Source organism: Danio rerio, chromosome 5 (genome assembly GCF_052040795.2).
Source record: "Danio rerio strain M-AB ecotype USA chromosome 5, GRCz13ab, whole genome shotgun sequence".
In the NCBI taxonomy this organism is placed as follows: Eukaryota; Metazoa; Chordata; class Actinopteri; order Cypriniformes; family Danionidae; genus Danio; species Danio rerio.
In genome coordinates, this window is record NC_141025.1 from 28,057,219 (window position 1) to 28,075,174 (window position 17,956).

The 17,956-nt window shown below is 36.8% G+C and overlaps 1 protein-coding gene and 1 long non-coding RNA gene across 4 annotated transcripts in view; one reads left to right on the forward strand and one right to left on the reverse strand.

Annotated features, from left to right (window-relative positions):
• unc5db (unc-5 netrin receptor Db) overlaps positions 1–17,956 on the forward strand; it is a 443,298-nt gene that overhangs the window by 73,467 nt on the left and 351,875 nt on the right. The window lies entirely within an intron of this gene.
• On the reverse strand, positions 10,311–14,417 carry LOC101886271 (uncharacterized). 2 transcript variants are annotated; one of them, XR_015491237.1, is made up of 7 exons: positions 14,280–14,417; positions 14,090–14,148; positions 13,930–13,997; positions 13,684–13,756; positions 13,549–13,608; positions 12,796–12,906; positions 10,311–10,827 (listed from the first exon to the last, which is right to left on the reverse strand). It is a non-coding gene; the product is annotated as an uncharacterized LOC101886271 (long non-coding RNA). The 2 variants fall into 2 exon arrangements; XR_015491236.1 differs by lacking the exon at positions 14,280–14,417 and having other exon boundaries at positions 14,090–14,237.

The following is a 17,956-nucleotide window of genomic DNA, read 5'->3' on the forward strand; positions in this document are numbered from 1 at the left end:
TGTATGTGAGCACATGGCTTGTGTTGTTTCTCTGTGTCATGCGCTCTCCCGTCTATTGTCTAGTCCCACCCTCCTTGTTAACCCATTATTAGTTAATTATGTTCATCTGTTTGTGTGTTAATTTCCTACAGTTTATAAACCCCTCATATCTGCTGTCCTGTGCCAGTTCGTCGTCGATTTTTCCCTGTCTTGCCGTGTCCAGTCCTGCCTTGCCTTGCTCAGTCAAGTTTGTTTGCCTTTTTGATTCATGTTTTCCCCCTCGGGGTATTTTATTTTGCATTTTATTTTATTTTTATTATTTAATAAAATCCTATTTACTCTGCGCTTGGGTCCTCGCTCCCTTTTCCCCTCACCGAACGTGACAGATGGATCTATCCTGGTGGGTGGATGGATGGATGAGCAGATGGATAGATGGAGGTACAGAATGCTGGATGATGTATGATCAGGCAGATTGAAAGATAAAATAGATGGATGGATGTGTATAGATGAATGAGCGTGTACTTAGATAAATGGCTGATAGATGGATGGGTAGACAGAAAGATGGAGTGGTGGAAAGATAGATGGATTCATGGTTGGTTGGTAGATAGATTGGTAGACAGATGAGTGGATCTATGGTTTGCTAGTAGGAGGATAAATCTATGGATTTATGAATGATATGCAGGGTGATAGATGGTTGGGCAAATTAATGAAGGGGATGGATGGATATGTATATATGAATGAGCATGTATTTATAGTAGATAAATAGTAGATGGATGGGTAGACAGAAAGATGGATGGATGTATGGTGGGTAGATAGATTGGTAGACAGCTGGGTGGATCTATGCATTGATGCTGGGTGTATGGATGGCCAGATGGAAAGATAGAGGGACAGAATGCTGAATGATAGATGGTTGGGCAGATTGAGAGATAGGATAGATGTATGCATGTGTATAGAGGAATAAGCATCTACTTGGATAGATAGTGCATGGATAAATAGGTAAAAAGAAATATAGAAGGGTGGATAGATGAATGAATGGGTAGATGGGTGTGTATGGATAGATGAATGTGTCAATGGAAGGTAAATGGATGAATGGATAGATAGATGGATAATGTAAAGACTGATGGATATATGGATGGGTAGATGGTAGGATGACATTGCTTTAATGTTTAAGACATTGCTTTAATGTTTTTAAGCAAATGTAAATGACTCTTTTAACCCAATGGTTGCTTTGTTTATATTTTACCCAATATTGAGTTAACCCAGCAATTTTTAGAGTGTATGGATGCATAAATGGTTTTATTTGTATACAGACAAGTAATGAACAGATAGAATCGGTTGGTTGGATGTGTAGATGGATGAATGTGTAAACATATATGCATAGGTCACGAGATGAATAGATATACTTTCATTATTGCATTTAATTCACATTAGTTTTTTAGTAAACAACCATAAATACAACAAACCTCTTTCATATCATGACCTAAATGAATGATTCGGAGTTCACGTATTTACATTTGATTGAACACAAGTACTGCATTCATTACGTGTATCTTGCTGCCATGTGCTCTGTCTTCTTCACTGTCACTACAGGCATTTCGTTTCCACAACAATTTTTTTTTTCTCACATCTCCAAATGAGACCCCAGTGATTAAACGTTTGATGCCTATCTGTGTAGTCTGCATCCCAGAGATCAGGGCCGGCTCCTCCAGCGCTCTCCTACTGAATGCCTCCCCTGAATCCACAATGAAAGGAAACAGAGAAAATAAAGTCACACTTTCAAGGCAATTCTGGGCTTTAGGGAACTGAAATTACTCTGACATTAGTGCTGCACAGTGCACTTCAAACGGAATTCCAAGATTGAACTGCCAGAGCAGATAAGATAGAGGGAGGATCAAGCCCCAGTGATTTGCTTTATCAGTGTCACCGCTGGGGTGCTGTGGTAATTATTTGTGTTTCAACTAACTGATCCCCACGACTGCGATGCTTTTTGATCACAGTGGTATGGTCAACTTAGCAAACATATTTACACTTCCAGCAGTTCAGGACACTGGAACTGGTTTACTCATTATAAAGCGAACAAAGTAAACAGAGAACTACAGTAAACTTAGGGTTGACTAGAGGTCACCCATCATTTTTATCAATGTACCAAATTGTGTTCTACAGCTGTGACTTCAGAAGACACAGAATGTAGTTTGTTTATTATCTAAGTGTTTATATAGTGTTTTTTGCTTTTCTTGTATAAAAAATTACAGCATTAAATCTTGCCCTCACATATACTTTTATGGTATGCACAAAGTATAAATAGATAGTTATACGAGCCTTGAATGACACCCAGGCTAGTAAACATTTGAATTTTTTAGATTAGCTATTCCTTTGAGACCTTTACTAGCAGTATACACTGTAAAATAATCAGTTGAAAGCTAATAAAAAAGCAACAGTACATTTTATGTGTTTATACATACTAAAACACAGTTTTGCAGATTAGTAATGTTATCAATCAATCAATATTCATTTTCAGACTTTTTGCAGAATTTATTTTTTACAGTGTATATAGAATTCATCCATGCCTTTAAAGTTATAGTTCTCCCAAATATTAAAGTCAGCTATTTTTACTCACCCTCAGGTGATCTAAATATTGTGACTTTTGTCATCAGGAGAATATTGAAGAGTTTCGGCTAAAACTGGGATCCTTTCATATACTGTAATAAAGTAAATGGCTACCTCAAAAAAACATACGTACTGTAGGCAAATCTAAATGAATACCTGTGAAAATTAAGTTCGGTCCTCGCCATACTGTACATTGAGACCTTAAGAAGCAAACCTTTAGTTTCTGGATGTTATTACTAAGTGAGGCAGTTCAGTTTCTTACATTGACCTATCGCTTTACATCCATTCATCCATCAATGTTTTCTCCCAGCAGACACACAATGTCATAAGACATCAATATTTATTAGATATAGGTTGCCAGCCTCCAATGACAATGTTAATTTGACATCCAATAACAACGTCTGATAGACATGATATTGTTTACGTCCACATAACGTCAAGCTGTAACATCATTAGACATTTATATTTTTAGGTTGCATTGAAAAGTAACCGAAATGTAACATCTGTCTGACGTTGGGCATTGATGTCGGTCTGACTTTGGAATCTGACGTCAACCTGATTTTCATTTCCAAACAAAATGCAGTATCCCATGACATTGGGGTACGACATCAATCTGACGTCTTGTTGATGTCCTGTGCCTGCTAGGTTAATTTACACTCAAAAGATGACATTAGCTGTTTGTCTTAAACTACTTATTTAAAATGAATTGAAACAACATGATTCCTAGGGTTTTGTATGTACAACTTAATTGTTTTATGTTCAATCCACTTAAATTTGTAAAAATGAATTAGTTAACTTAATTGATTTGAGTTGTTGCCTCACCACAAATCAATTATTTGGAACCCTGCATTATTTACAGTGTAGTTTTACCTGTTTATGTTTTTTGAAAGTCAACAAGCGTTTGCATTTATGAATAACCATGGACCAATTGATGTCTTATATTTTACTTTTATGTCTCAATGAAGAAAGAGTCACCTTTATCTTGGATGGCCTGCGGTTAAGTGAATCATCAGCAGATTCTAATATTTGGGTGAACTATCCTTTTAAGTCAGTTTAGAAGTCTTTGTGTTGCTGTTTGTGTTTCTGAGCAAAGCATTTTATGTTAGACGATATTAATTACACTTTCCAAATCCAATTATTATGTTTTCAAAAAGCATTTGGCAGGTGAACAGGATAAAAGACAGCTATTGTGGCAGAGTCGATTCTCATTTTCCATATGACAGTAGAAGGTGATGCTTGTATGGTGGATTTTGAAGGCCTCTGCCCCTGCTGTGTCCTCCACTGCTGTAATTATTTAGCTGCTTGAAAGGAATACCGTTTGACATTTCGTATTCCCTTTGCAGGCAGAGGAAATTGGAACAAAAGTGTGTATTATTGCTTAGTCCTCTGCAAGCTTACGGCCCTGAATAGATGTGCTTTAGGCACTTTGTAACACCGGCAGCAATGCTTATCTGAACATTATTTCAGTGGTGCAAAGATTTAATATGACATACAGACAGAGAGTTTAATTTCTCCATGCATTTTGTTTTGAAAGTTCCAATGGCAGTATTTCTCAGGCTCTCGAGATATTCTCTTCTCACACGGATTAAGGTGCATCGGGTGTTTTATTGGCTGCAAAGCCTCTGTAAAATAAGTTTCACTGGTAAGAACACTTTATGTGGGTTGTGCTTTCTTGCATAGCTCTAATTATAGGAATAACAGTATAAGCAACAGCGTTGAGATTATGTACATTTACAGAATGTTGCTCTGTGATGTTAGTTCACATGCTCATACGCTGTACTGCAATTCTTAAAAAGGATGCAGGTAAATTGATTCGGCTTGCTGTTTGTAATGGGGACTGCTGCTTAATGGAAGATAAGTCTGCATTAAAATGAGGATTAAATGCATACGCACATGCACTGGTTTCCATGTTTTCATAGATGTAATTTTTTAAAAACTGCTTAAACAGTACATTCTGTCTCTGATACCAAACAAAGCCTCACAAGCTGTTTTTCCATATGCCTTATGGAAGCACTTTAGCAAAAATGGTGTTTAAAAAACGTTTTTGTTGTTCGCATTAGGTGGTTGTTCAGAAATTATTTTTAAAAAGCAATATTTCATGAAACTTTTTCGCATTTACAGCTTAGCTAGTGTAAACGACTTTCACATTATCCTTTAAAGATATGGATGTACACTTATTCATAGTAACTGGCTTGATTGGGTAGCATGAGATTCTGAATCCACAGTTCAAGATATTTTATGTTGTAAACCCCACAAAATCACCTTAAATATGGCTATTTTCTCGTGTAATAATTTTTTTGGTCTTAAATTCTTGGAAAATTTGCCTATGTCTTCTTGAATTAAATGTATGGCTGTAATATACTGTATGTACTGTAAACCAACCAAAGTGACACGGTGGCTCTGTCGCCTTACAGCAAGAAGGCCGCTGGTTCAAGCCCTGGCTGGGTCAGTTGATATTTCTGTGTGGAGTTTGCATGTTCTCCGTGTATGTGGGTTTCCTCTGGGTGCTTCAGTTTTCCCCACAACTCCAAAGGCATGCGCTGTAGCTGAATTGAATTAACTAAAAAGGCCGTAGTGTATGTGTGGGGATGCAGGAGTGCATGGGTGTTTCCCAGTGCCGGGTTGTGGCTGAAAGGGCATTCGCTGCTGTAAACATATGCTGGATAAGTTGGGGTTCATTGTACTGTGGCAACCCATGATGAATAAAGGGACTAAGCCGAAAAGAAAATGAATGAACGAATGAATAAACCAATCAACATCTGTCATCATGATTTGTAAAATCTGGCCACCTAATTTAATATGGAGTCTCAAAAATAATACATTTGCAAAAATATAATTCATACAGGCACAGCACTATTCATATTTACAAAGCACTGTTGGTAAATTCAAAACACAATTTGTTAATTTGCAAGTAAAAAACATAAATAATTCCTCAAATGAATTGGATGTGTACATTTTTAAATTGTGTTTTGAATCTACAAATAGATTTTCGAATTTATGAATTGTTTTGAATTCACGAACTGTGTTTTGAGTATTTATGAAATGTGTTTTAAATTCATGAAATGTGTTTTGAATTGACATTGTGCTTTGAATTTATGAATTGGATTTGCGACTTTATTAAATGTTTGGAATTTACAAATCAGGTTTTTTTTGTTTATGAAATGTGATTTGAATTTAAGAATTGTGTTTTTGTGTGTTTATAACATTTGTTTTGAATTTAAGAATTGGATTTGTGTATTTACAAATTGCGTTTGGAATTTCTGAATTCAATTTTGCAAATGTATTATTTTGAGACCATAATTTAACCACTTAATTTTTTAAAATTTGACATTTAAATAACACAAAAGATCTGTGCAAATCTTTAATGGAAGCCAGGCTATCAAAAAAAGTTCTGCATCGTTTAATTCAAGTCATTCTGTATCATTTATTGTATAAGCAGTTTTCCTCATGAGGGAAAAATAAACGTCCCAACAAGGCAATAAATTACTTGTAATAATGTATTTGAACGGCTGTTTGCTCCCCGTTTTGTTGGAAACACCAGCTACACACATATATTCATTTCATTTATTTATATTGAGACTTTGCATAGACATAATGATTTTTAGCCTTTACAAACTGTAGGCTCTGTATCCAAACCCTGACCTTATTAAACATAATCCTTACAGAAATAAATCTGCCCTTTTATATTTTCTGTATAAATAAGGCAAATTTCAATCAAAAATGAGCATTTCTTTACATTAAACTAAAGAGCAGAGCCTTTGAAGTGAGGATTTAGAGGGAGCAGGGCACTTGTGTGTCACATTGAAGCCATTATGAATGGACTTGGTGAAGAGAGTGCTTAAAGGCAAATTCAATTGTAATTGTTTGGAATGTTAACATGACAACATGGTAATCTTGTTATTGCTTTTAAAATGTCTCAATTGAACACACATTTTATTACATCTTTAAAACATGCTTTATTTGTCTATATGTGTGTGATTGCTCTCCCCCTGCCCTCTTAAGAGTGTTTGAATGGAGATGTGAGGTGATTTAAGTGAACTTGACATGTTTTTTTTTGTGCGAGATGAGCCTGTCTGATTGTATCAGAAATTGCTGATACACAAAGATGTTCTTGCACAACCAAAGTTAACCATGTTTTAGGATCATTAGACAAAAAAGTGAAACTATCCAATGGCAGATCTCTGGGCACAAATGTCTTGTTGATGCATGGGACAGATGAGAATGACCAGACTGGAAGATACACAACAGTAACTCTAGCAAACACTTGTTTACCTAAGGTCTGCAGAGGATCATCGATGAATACAATGTAAATTGAAACTTGAAGCAGATGAGCTACAGCAGCATACCTTCTGACAAATACAAAGAGCAAACTAAGACAGTTTACAACAAAAGTGAACAAGACTGTAAACATGTTATCTGGCCTGCTGAGGCTTTAGTTCTGTTGTGGTTAAGAATTTGACATTAAATTGTATTTAATTTAGTTTTTTTTAATATTTTTTGCCTTATTTTGATATCTCTTGCAACGTTTGTTTTATTTTATTCGGCTCTTGTATTGATTTAGTTTTACATTCAACATTATATTAACAGTATTTCTTCACTTATTAACTATTCCTTTATTTAGCCATAGGGCGTACTCACAATATGCTATCCAAACGGTGCCCAGGCCCGTTTCCTGGAGTGTTTGAGATGTGTGAGTGCTCTGAATCGGGCTCAGGCGGCCCTGGCCCGGTTTTAAGAGGTGTGCCAGAGCGCGGTTCACTTGGGCTGAGGCACGGTACGCTTGTAGTGTGAGTGCAAACCTCGCCTGAGCCTGAAACTGAAGACAAGACGTGACTTTTAAGGGACTGTTTGATATAGATTTATTAATCATTCTTACTGTTTAATGAACGCAAACTGTCGTAGATTATTAAAGACACAAAACCCTCACTGCACGAAAGCTGTGCCTTCAGCAAACCTCCTCATACCTGCAGCACAAGGACTTTGTTTGTTTATGAGCGTCAAAAGTGGCTGATCTGTTCAGAGAAATATTTGACTGCGTCACCGCATCCCAAACAACTAAAATGATATAACTAAAGAAATCTCCACTGTGCTGAGCGAGATCACTTATTAAACTGAACAGTGCATCATCAGTGACGTAAGCGTGCCCAGGCCCGGATGTAATGCGAGTGCGGGCCGTCGGGGGAGACGGGAGGGGAACAAGCATGCTTCGGCCCGGTTCAAGGCAACTGTACATACGGTAGTGTGAGTACACCCATAGAAGAATGGATCCCCTACATTGTTAGAGACTGGTTTCTTGGAATGTTTGTTCTCAACTCGTCATTTGCTGGACTTTTGGTTCCTTGCCACTGTGCCACCCTTGGTTTGTTTGGTTGGGGTCATAAAGTGAACTAAATGAAACTTTTTAAAATCTAACTAGAACTACACTAGCCCTCAACAAGCCTGACATGCTGAATATGTACCACAAAGTGAACTATTCTTATGCCTTTTATCCCTATCTATTCATTTTTCACAGTCTAAAGCACTATCGAAATAAAAATGACTTGATTTAAAATGTGTTCTTAATAGGGTGGTTTTCATCTGGCAGTGTAGATCTCTGATCTCTAAAAAATTTGATTTGTCAAGAGGAATATGTTTAGAATTTTGCTGTGAACAAGCACTTGCACAAGTACTTATATTCGTGTGTGTGTGTGTGTGTGTGTTTGCCCTGCAGCAGCACTTTTTAGTTGTTTGAAGTCAAGTATATCAGGAGAGTTCAGAAGTGTTAGTGATATTCAGTGTTTTGCTGCACCTGTCTTCATCATGTCAGACATCGAGTAAGACAAGAGTAAGAGTAAGACACTGTTATACAACATACATGCAAGAAAGGTGATTACATCATTCTATGCTTTGATTTTGAAGTTCTGATCTAAGATGTACTGATCCCCATCCAACACTGTTATTATCTAAAAAGAAGACCCAGGACTGACTTTTCATAGTTTAGTTCATGTACAGAAAAACGTGATGAAATCTTAAATTCTTAGCATGTCCCTCAGCAGGATCCTGTTCTTTGTGCGTTTTTCTATAGGTCCTTGTGAAATTGTGTGATTATTTCATCCCAACCAGACTCAGACAAATCCATAATGCGTTTATTCTGTCATTGGACATTGTCTGCTTCTCTTTTTTTATCTTGCAAAGCAGGTCACAATGTGTGGGCAGCGAATTGAGTGGTGTTTTTTCTACTGTGAAACGAAGCGTCAGAGACATTTTGCTGTGCAAAAATATGTATATAAGAAAACAAAGTCACAGTGAGGGCTTCAGGGAGCTGTGAGACAACAAATAAGATGTAAAAAAAAAACAGAAAGCAGTGAAATGAAAAAAAAAAGTGAATGGAAATGTTATAAATCAAAATGTATGACTATAGAAATAACTTTTTTGAAATATATGGATGTTCAGTGTATGGATATTTGTTTAAAGATATGCACTGAGAACTCGAAATATAAAAACATTTGTATTGTAAACCTCTATCCAGGTATTTCTGTGCATCAATGCTCGAGCATGCTTATGGTATATTTTTCTCAACACTTTAATATTCTGACTTACATAAACTCATTGTTTCATATCAAAGGTCAAATGTTGCATAATTCCAGCATGAGTAATAGCGCAAAGTCAATATTCTTGGACAATAATATATCAGCTCTAAGATTGTTTTTCCTCTCAAGCTATGGTGAAAAAGACATTAAGGCCCAGTATAATTCAACAGGTAATTCATTCTGCATTGATTTTATCATCACTGAGATAAATCCTATTAATTCTGTACTGACCCACAACAACTCAATTCCTATTCCGTCTTGTAACTTTCTCTTATTTCATATTAACTTCAGATCATACCAAGGTTTTGGTGCACCAGGTCTATGAATCCAAACTGTTAAAACACAAATATTATATTGTAGTTACCAGAGTTACTGAATTCTAATGATAATAATTTTTGTTGAATGCAGTAATGGAACTAATTACATTTTAAACATGTGTAATTTGATTGCAGTTACTAAAGTCAGTGTAATTGCGTTACGTCACAAATATAATTTTTAATAGAAAAAAATGCTTCTTTTAAATCCCGTTTTCTGCTGCAACATCAGTTAATAAGCATGCACTTTTAAATAGCTTAATAAAAAGCATTCTATGACAATACTTGTTGCCAAAGAGGACACTGGTGGACCAACAGGCTAAATTGGATTAATGTGCAGGATCGATTGTGAAGGTATCTTCTGGATGAGAGGAGAAGTGTAGCTGCTTATGGGGCCATTCATACATTCGTATATCGTGTCTTTTGCACGTGCAAGTCTGTTATTTTCAATGGAGGCACGCAGCTTGTGCAAGCATATTGTGAGTGCATATTGCACGTGTTCCCATTTTCCAAGTGCACTGTAAAAAATAACGGGTGAAATATACGGTAAAATACCGGCAGCTGTGGTTGCCAGAAGTTCACCGTAAAATATAAGGTTGCAACGTGCAATGCTTTACAGAATACTTTTTGATGATCTGTAAATTTTACAGTTGAAAACTGCTGTATGTTTACAGTAAATTTCTGTTAAATAAAACAAATGTATTGTAAACATGTTTACAGTAAATTACTTTAAAAATAGCAGTCGTAAGTGTAAATTCCTTTACAGTAAACTACTGTGTATAATAAATATACTGTAAAACTAACTACATTCTATTTCCGTAATAAACATAAAACAACTGTATTAAATATAATAGTATTTTATTGTAAAGTTCAGTTTTACAGAAAATTACCGGCAGCTGTGGTTGCCAGAACTTTACCGTAAAAAACACGGTAAAACACAAAAGACATTACAGTTGTTTGCCACAGATTTTACAACAATCAATCAGGTTTTTGAATTGCAAAATGAACTAGTAAATACAGTCTATAGCAACTGAAGGCACAAACTATAATTATTAGATTTTAATGAAACTACATACAGGGACTGTGTTAAAACAGTTTGAGCTGATCCAATAACTTGACCAGTGTACTCACAAAGGCGTGTTGATGTTGGAAATAAAATGTGTCCATATATAAAAGTAAGGATAATCAATGAAGACATATACTGTACATCCATCAGGGCTGCTTGCTCTGGTTGAACAATAGTATTGAGCCCACACTTGACGGAAGACACAGGACTGTGTATGTTCCAAACTTGAAATGTAGTACTGCTTGAAGTCTTGCATGTAGTCACTATTTCAATATGGACTGGCATGATCTCTCTGCAGAAAACAGACACAAAGACAAGTTAGTTCAAGAGAAATATGCTTGAACTGAAATAAACTCAGTCTTCTTTTCTTTAATTGATTACCAATGAACTGCACACAAGCAACACCATAGAATTTTGTAGGCCACTTTAATAATAAATACAATAATTAATAATCAATATTAGGGCAAAAGATTGAAATAGACACATCTCAGCACTGAGCTATCATAAGTATTTGCTTCACTCTGTCAGCTTGGAGCCTAAATTCAACAATTCACACAATTTGTACTAAATCATCAGATAGGAGTCATCAGATACAATCCTAGTCATTCTTACAAAAAAATACACTAAAGTTTTCTAGGTTGAGTAATTGCTATAACTATAATAAAATAATTGTTTTTAAAAATATATATTTGTAGAAAAACTAGTTTAAATATAAAGTTGATAAAATATTTACATTGTGTGCCATTTTTGCTTTAAACTGCAATTAAAGATCTGTGTTGACAGTACATTTTTCAAAAGAGTATACAAACATCATTGTCTGCTATAAAGAGTCTTTTACTTTATCTTTTATCCCAAACCATTATTTTTAGTGTGTGGTCATAATTAAAGGGACAGTTGAACAAACAATGAAAATTTTGTCATTAATTACTCACCTTCATGTTGTTCTAAAACCTTAAGACTTCTGTCCATCTTCAGAACACAAATTATTATTATTTTTATTTAATCTAAGAGCTCTTTCTGATCCTCCCACAGATAGCAATGCTCCTTGTGTGAAGCAATGATAATACTTTTGGGAAACATTTTCAACAACACTTCTGATGTATAACATGGTACACTGGGAGCATTACCCAGTGTATATCATAACACCAGTTACATCATCATAACATTTTTATTTAACTACTGATTACATGTACTTATTAAGGGAGGATAAGAAAGTTCTTGGACTAAATATAAAATATATTTTAGTGTGTTTAAAAGATGAACAAAGGTCTTTCGTTTTTAGAACTACATGAACATAATAACAGAATTTTCTTTTTTAGATGAACCATTCCTTTAATGCATTATGCTAATATATTATTATAATCACAGTGTTGCAGGTATTGTTAATGCTGTTCTGTTGTCAACTATTGTTGTTTATTGATATAAAATTTGATGGTAAACACTATAATCTAAAGTTGTAAAATGATGTTAATAGACAAAAAAATCGATTAACTCGAGGAAATCATGTGGCAAAGTAAAAGTATTTATTAATATACTTTTTAGGGCGACATGGTAGCGCAGTGGGTAGCACGATCGCCTCACTGCAAGAAAGTCGCTGGTTTGAGTCCCGGCTGGGTCAGTTGGCATTTCTGTGTGGAGTTTGCATGTTCTCCCTACGTTCGCATGGGTTTCCTCCGGGTGCTCCGGTTTCCCCCACAGTCCAAACACATGCGGTATAGGTGAATTGGGTAAGCTAAATTGTCCGTAGTGTATGAGTGTGTATGGGTGTTTCCCAGTGACGGGTTGCAGCTGGAAGGGCATCCGCTGCGTAAAACATATGCTGGATAAGTTGGCGGTTCATTCCGCTGTGGCGACCCACAATAAAGGGATTAATATAGGGACTAAGTTAAAAAGAAAATGAATGAATAAATATACTTTTTACGCTTTGATTAATTCACATTTTAAAACATGAATTAAATAAATAGTTTTACAATTGTCTATTTATTTGTCCATTTAAATGGTAATTTATGTAAATTTTTATGCTTCAGTTATTAAATTGATAATTTGCTTCTTCATTTTATTTCTGACCAGCACTCCTGCTCCTCTATATAAATACACCTACTGTAGCTAAAACATAAATGCACCATTTATTTAATTTGTGTATTTATACTGTGTATCTTTTTTTAATTACAAAAATGAAATGATGAAATAACAATTTTTATCACCCACGACTGCTTGAGTCTACCTAGCATTTGTTACACCATACTATAACACTGCTTACCATCAATTATCCTTAAGACTGGCGTCTGACTGGGTCCAGACTTGACTGAAGAGAGGTCTCTTACACACAGGATACAATGTTCAGAAAACCGGAACTTTTAGAAGGTCCTCTCTGTGAACAGGGGAAAAGAAACAAAAAAGGAACAATTCTAACATTAATAGTTATTAAATAAATATAACTAATTTTAGCATTTACACAATAGCTACAGTAAATATTGCTGCAGTTTCGAAATATTGAGCAGTTTGTGTTATTTCCAACTCAAAAGAATAATAATAATAATGTAAACAATGTACATAAATATAATACAATTTAGCTGAGATTTTCTTTACTCTTTTTTTTTTTTTTAAACACAAACAAACTTTACTAAGATGACAATGTGATGAATGTGTGGTAATATTGTTCTGTAAATGTGCAAGACAACTTTAGCAATATAATTTTTTATTATTTTTTAAAAGCTAGCATAAAATTAAGTTAAATATAAACTAAAATAAAATTACACTTCAGTTGAGATCAAGCATAAAAATCTGTTTTGAGATTGTAAATTAGGACAATCCACTGCTATACAAGGAAAGATTGGAAACACGTTTGGGTTGTAATAAAATACTCTTTTAATGAAAGGTAATTTTAGTTCTACAATTTTGTGATACCAACAGAGTAAGGTTAGTTGAGCAACTGACCAAACAGTAGCATGTATGATCTGACAAATTGATGCATGGCAGTTAATTTAAAAGCTTATAATTTATATGTACTCACTGAAGCTTAGAGCCTGGCCACACCCCGTTTCTGCAAAGTTGGAAGCACCGAATTGCTCATCTGTGTAAGGTAAAGCAAGAGTTAAATAGGTAATTAGTACTTTTAAATTGATGTTTAATAATCAACAAAACTTACCCAAATTTATACTTGAAAGGTCTCTTATCCAAATAGAGACTTGTCAGGAAAAGAGAGTCCTTGTGTTCAAACTCTGGCAGACATAAGAAAATATATTGTCCTAAATAAGACAAAAATGTTTCAAGCATATCTTTCACTCTTTTAAAAGCAGTATGCACACTACATGTACTAAATAAATGGCTAGATTTAGGGAAAAACAACAGCTGTGCTTCACAAGCCGCTCAACAAGTTCAACACAACACATACCGTTATTGCAGCAACCAAAGTTGCAATCCTGATCTCTTTCCATTGTTTCCTGATGAACTTTAGTGTTGCTGTTCAATAAAGTGGATACAACAAAAATGTCTCATTAAAAGTGAAATTTTTAAAAAAATAAACATTATTAAAAAAAAGTATTAATTAACACTTTTTGTCCAGAAATGTGTTTCCTTGAAGTCATCATCTAGTGAAGGTTGAATGCAGTGCCTGAAATGTGTTAGAAGATAAAAGCTTTAATTTTACACAATATGCAATATTTAGCTTATAGAATGTGTTTACACATGCTGTTTTGTGTAAAAATAATTACATAAATATTCTCAAGTGTTTAGTTTACTTACTTTTACGTAGATTCTTAGATTTTAGCAATCCCACCAGTCATTAACTTAATCTGAAGTGTCACAATAATCACTGAAAAAAAGGTGTCTGGAAAGCATTTTCCAAAAGGTTTATTAAACTCCGCATGTAATCAGCCAAACACTCTGAACTCCTTGCTAGTACCAGAATATTTTGAAACAAAAAAAATAAATTAATAATAATTATAAATGCCAAAATCATAAGCATATAACACTATGTGCAGGGAGTATAATGAATTTGTTTTGTAACATCTTTAGAAAAATAAATTTAGTATATAAATTTGCTCTTTCCCTCAATGAAAACTAGAAAAAAAATGGAACAAATGCAGCCTTTAACAAAAATGTCTGTTACATTGTACTTTTAACAAAATCTGGAATAAGCCAGTTTACCAATTAAACAAAAACAATGCTCAATAAAACATTATCATTAACCCAAATACTAAAAGCATACTTTCTTTGTTGGTGGTTAACAGATAAGGTAAACTGAAAACTCAATTAATGGTGTATACGTGTTGTGTTAACACTTCAAATGATGTGAACTGAAAGTCCATATTTAACATGCCTCTCTCCACTCATGATCTGAGAGATCTGCAATGAGTGTGAGGACTCTTGGATTCACTGTTAGCTGTTTCTTGTTTTTCTTAGTTTCCACTTTTGTGCCCTTCTCAGGATTGATGTTGAAGAAACACCTTTTTGAATGCAAGAATTCAAAATTAACCACTAGATTAAGTGATTTGTTTAAAATAAATAAATAAATAAAATTATTTACCTCTGAATAAACTCAAGTGTGGAGCCCAGACCCACAGGATAGTGAATGTTGAGGCAGTAGTAGGTTGCAAACATCATGCAAACAGCCGAGATGAAGGTGGAGATGTATTCGTTGACAATTTTCTGGTCAACACTCAGCATGAAATGCTTTGCAGCATAACATGATGTTCCTGCAAGAAAACATAGTTAGAAAATAACTATTACACATGTATTACACATGAGCTCTGACTCTTTCAAAAAAACAGATCAACTTACCGCATACAATGATGCATGGAGTCACAGGTAAGCCTTCCACTTGTACTTCTTTTGCCATACAAGTTTCTTCCACATAGAAGAACCTCCTCTTTTTCATTAAAGTAGGAAAGGATGAGGAGCACCAGATCTTTTACATCTTCTGAGCAGCCCTCCAGCTGTCCTCTCAGAATTTTCAGCTTTGTGGCCGCTTGCAAAACATGTTTGCTTTTTTCTGCACAAACACTTCTCATGAAATCTAAAACACGTTTTCCTTTTTTTTCAACATTACTGAGGAAAGTCTCTTTCAGGGAAACACCAGTTAATTCATGAAAGTGAACTGCCATGCCAACTTCCTTGAATAAGAAAGGCCACTCTTGCATGAGGAATTGCAGATCGGTTCCACTGTTCACTGATTTACGCTGGGAGAAGTATGTGCACTTCATGAGATGTTTTACCTCCTCTGTGTTGAAGGTTGCCTGTTCAAATATCACTTTCATTTTCTCTTTTTTCTCTTCTTGGCTTTCCAGTGTCTCACTCACTGGCATAAACTTCATTTCCCACTTTATGCAGCCATATGTGTCCTGAACAGCTGCCCTCTGTTCAGCTGTGATTTCATCTGTGTCAAATTCATCTGACCCCCGTCTGCGCTTCAATATTCTTGGTACTGAAGACCGCTTGTCACGGTTGCAGGTTTGTGCGCTTTTCCGGAGTGTATGTTTGATCACGTGGGTTTGTTTTGTTTTGGTTGTCCATGTGTATTTGTTATGCTCACGTGACATGACGACTATCAGCGGGGCTGATTACTCACCAGCTGAGGCTCATTATTAGCCCTATATCAGGGCGACGTTTCTATGTCTCATTGTCAGTTCGTTACATCTGTTCTCATGTGTGTTATCTGTGCTCAGGCCCCTGAGGAGATATTTCTGGACCCTGTTTTTCCTGTCTGTTCCTGCCCTGTGTTCGTCGTCCTCCTAGCCTGTCACTTCCCTGTTTGTTTATTTTGACTTGGTCAAATAAACCTTATTTTCACTTGCATTTGGATCCTATTTTGACTCTTATTTTTGTTGAACGTGACAGAACGAACTGACCTTATTATGGATCCAGCGAGTGCATCCCAAATCTCCGAGTTCGTCTCGCACAGCAACGCCAGGATAGACCGTCAGGATGAGGCTTTGGTCACTTCGTCACAGGCGATCCAGGCTCTGGTCGGCCAAGTGTCGCTGCTTTCCTCCCAAGTCCAGCGGTTGATCGCTGGAGCTGCACGGGCTGACTCGGCATCGACTCCGGAGGTGACACCGCCAGCGTCTGCGGTTGTTGGTCGCTCTGTTGAACCACGCCTTCCACCCCCGACCTGCTACTCTGGGGAGCCCCTCTTGTGTCGATCCTTTTTGTCCAAGTGTTCCCTTTATATTACGCTGCAACCATCATTGTTTGCCACCGAAAGATCCAAGGTAGCGTTTGTCATCACGCTTCTTTCAGGCAAGGCGGCCCAATGGGGAACTACAGCATGGGAACAAAAGTTACCATGCTGTGCTACCTTCGACCTGTTCTCCACAGAGTTAAAGAAGGTCTTCGATCGAGCCGCCTCCGGGAGAGAGGCTGCCCGAGTTCTTGCTGAACTCCGCCAGGGAAATCGCAGCGTGGCGGAGTACTCTATAGAGTTCCGGACCTTAGCCGCTGAATGCGGCTGGAACGCGGAGGCGCAATGGGACATGTTTTTGCACGGATTATCTGACCGGGTTCAGGATGAGATCTATTCGTTAGATCTTCCTAAAACTCTTGACGGGCTAGTTGACTTAGCTATCCGGGTTGACACTAGACTGCGCCGTCGAGAGAGTCGCCTGCAGCAAGGCGGGTTTTCGGAGCTCGTCCCTGACTTTCCGGTCCTGACTGCGAAACCGGAAGTGGTTGACCCGGAACCCATGCAGGTGGGTAGATCCTGCTTGTCCGTGCAGGAGAAGCGCCGACGGAGATCGGAGGGACTCTGCCTCTACTGTGGTGGGGCGGGGCATCGGGTGGTTTCCTGTCCCGTAAAAGACAACACCCATCAGTAGGCAAGAGGTTACTGATGGGTGAAATTAATATGGACAAATCCTCTACGTCTGCTACTTTACTGCCCGTCTCTTTATCATGGGGTTCCGGAACTCATAACACACAGGCGCTCGTCGATTCCGGGGCGGAAGGAAACTTCATTGACTCTAGTTTCGCTTTCAGTTTCAAACTTCCGGTTATAGCACTATCACAACCCATTGCAGTACGCGCACTCAGTGGACTTTCCCTTCCCACCATCACCCACTCCACCAAACCCATAAAACTGATTACGTCTGGAAATCATGTTGAACACATTTCATTTTTTTTAACAGACTGTTCCAACTCACCAGTGGTTTTAGGTCATCCTTGGTTGATTCTGCATAAACCCCACATTAATTGGGGCCTTAATTCTGTATTCTCGTGGAGTGAGAAATGTCATGAGTCTTGTCTTTCGTCTGCTCGTTCTGCTGTCTCTTGTTCTGTGTTTCAGGAGGAGCGCATGGACCTGTCAAACGTGCCCAGTGAGTACCTCGACCTGAAGAGAGTGTTCAGTAAGTCTCGAGCTGCTTCTCTACCTCCTCATCGTCCCTATGACTGTGCAATAGACTTATTGCCAGGTACGTCTCCGC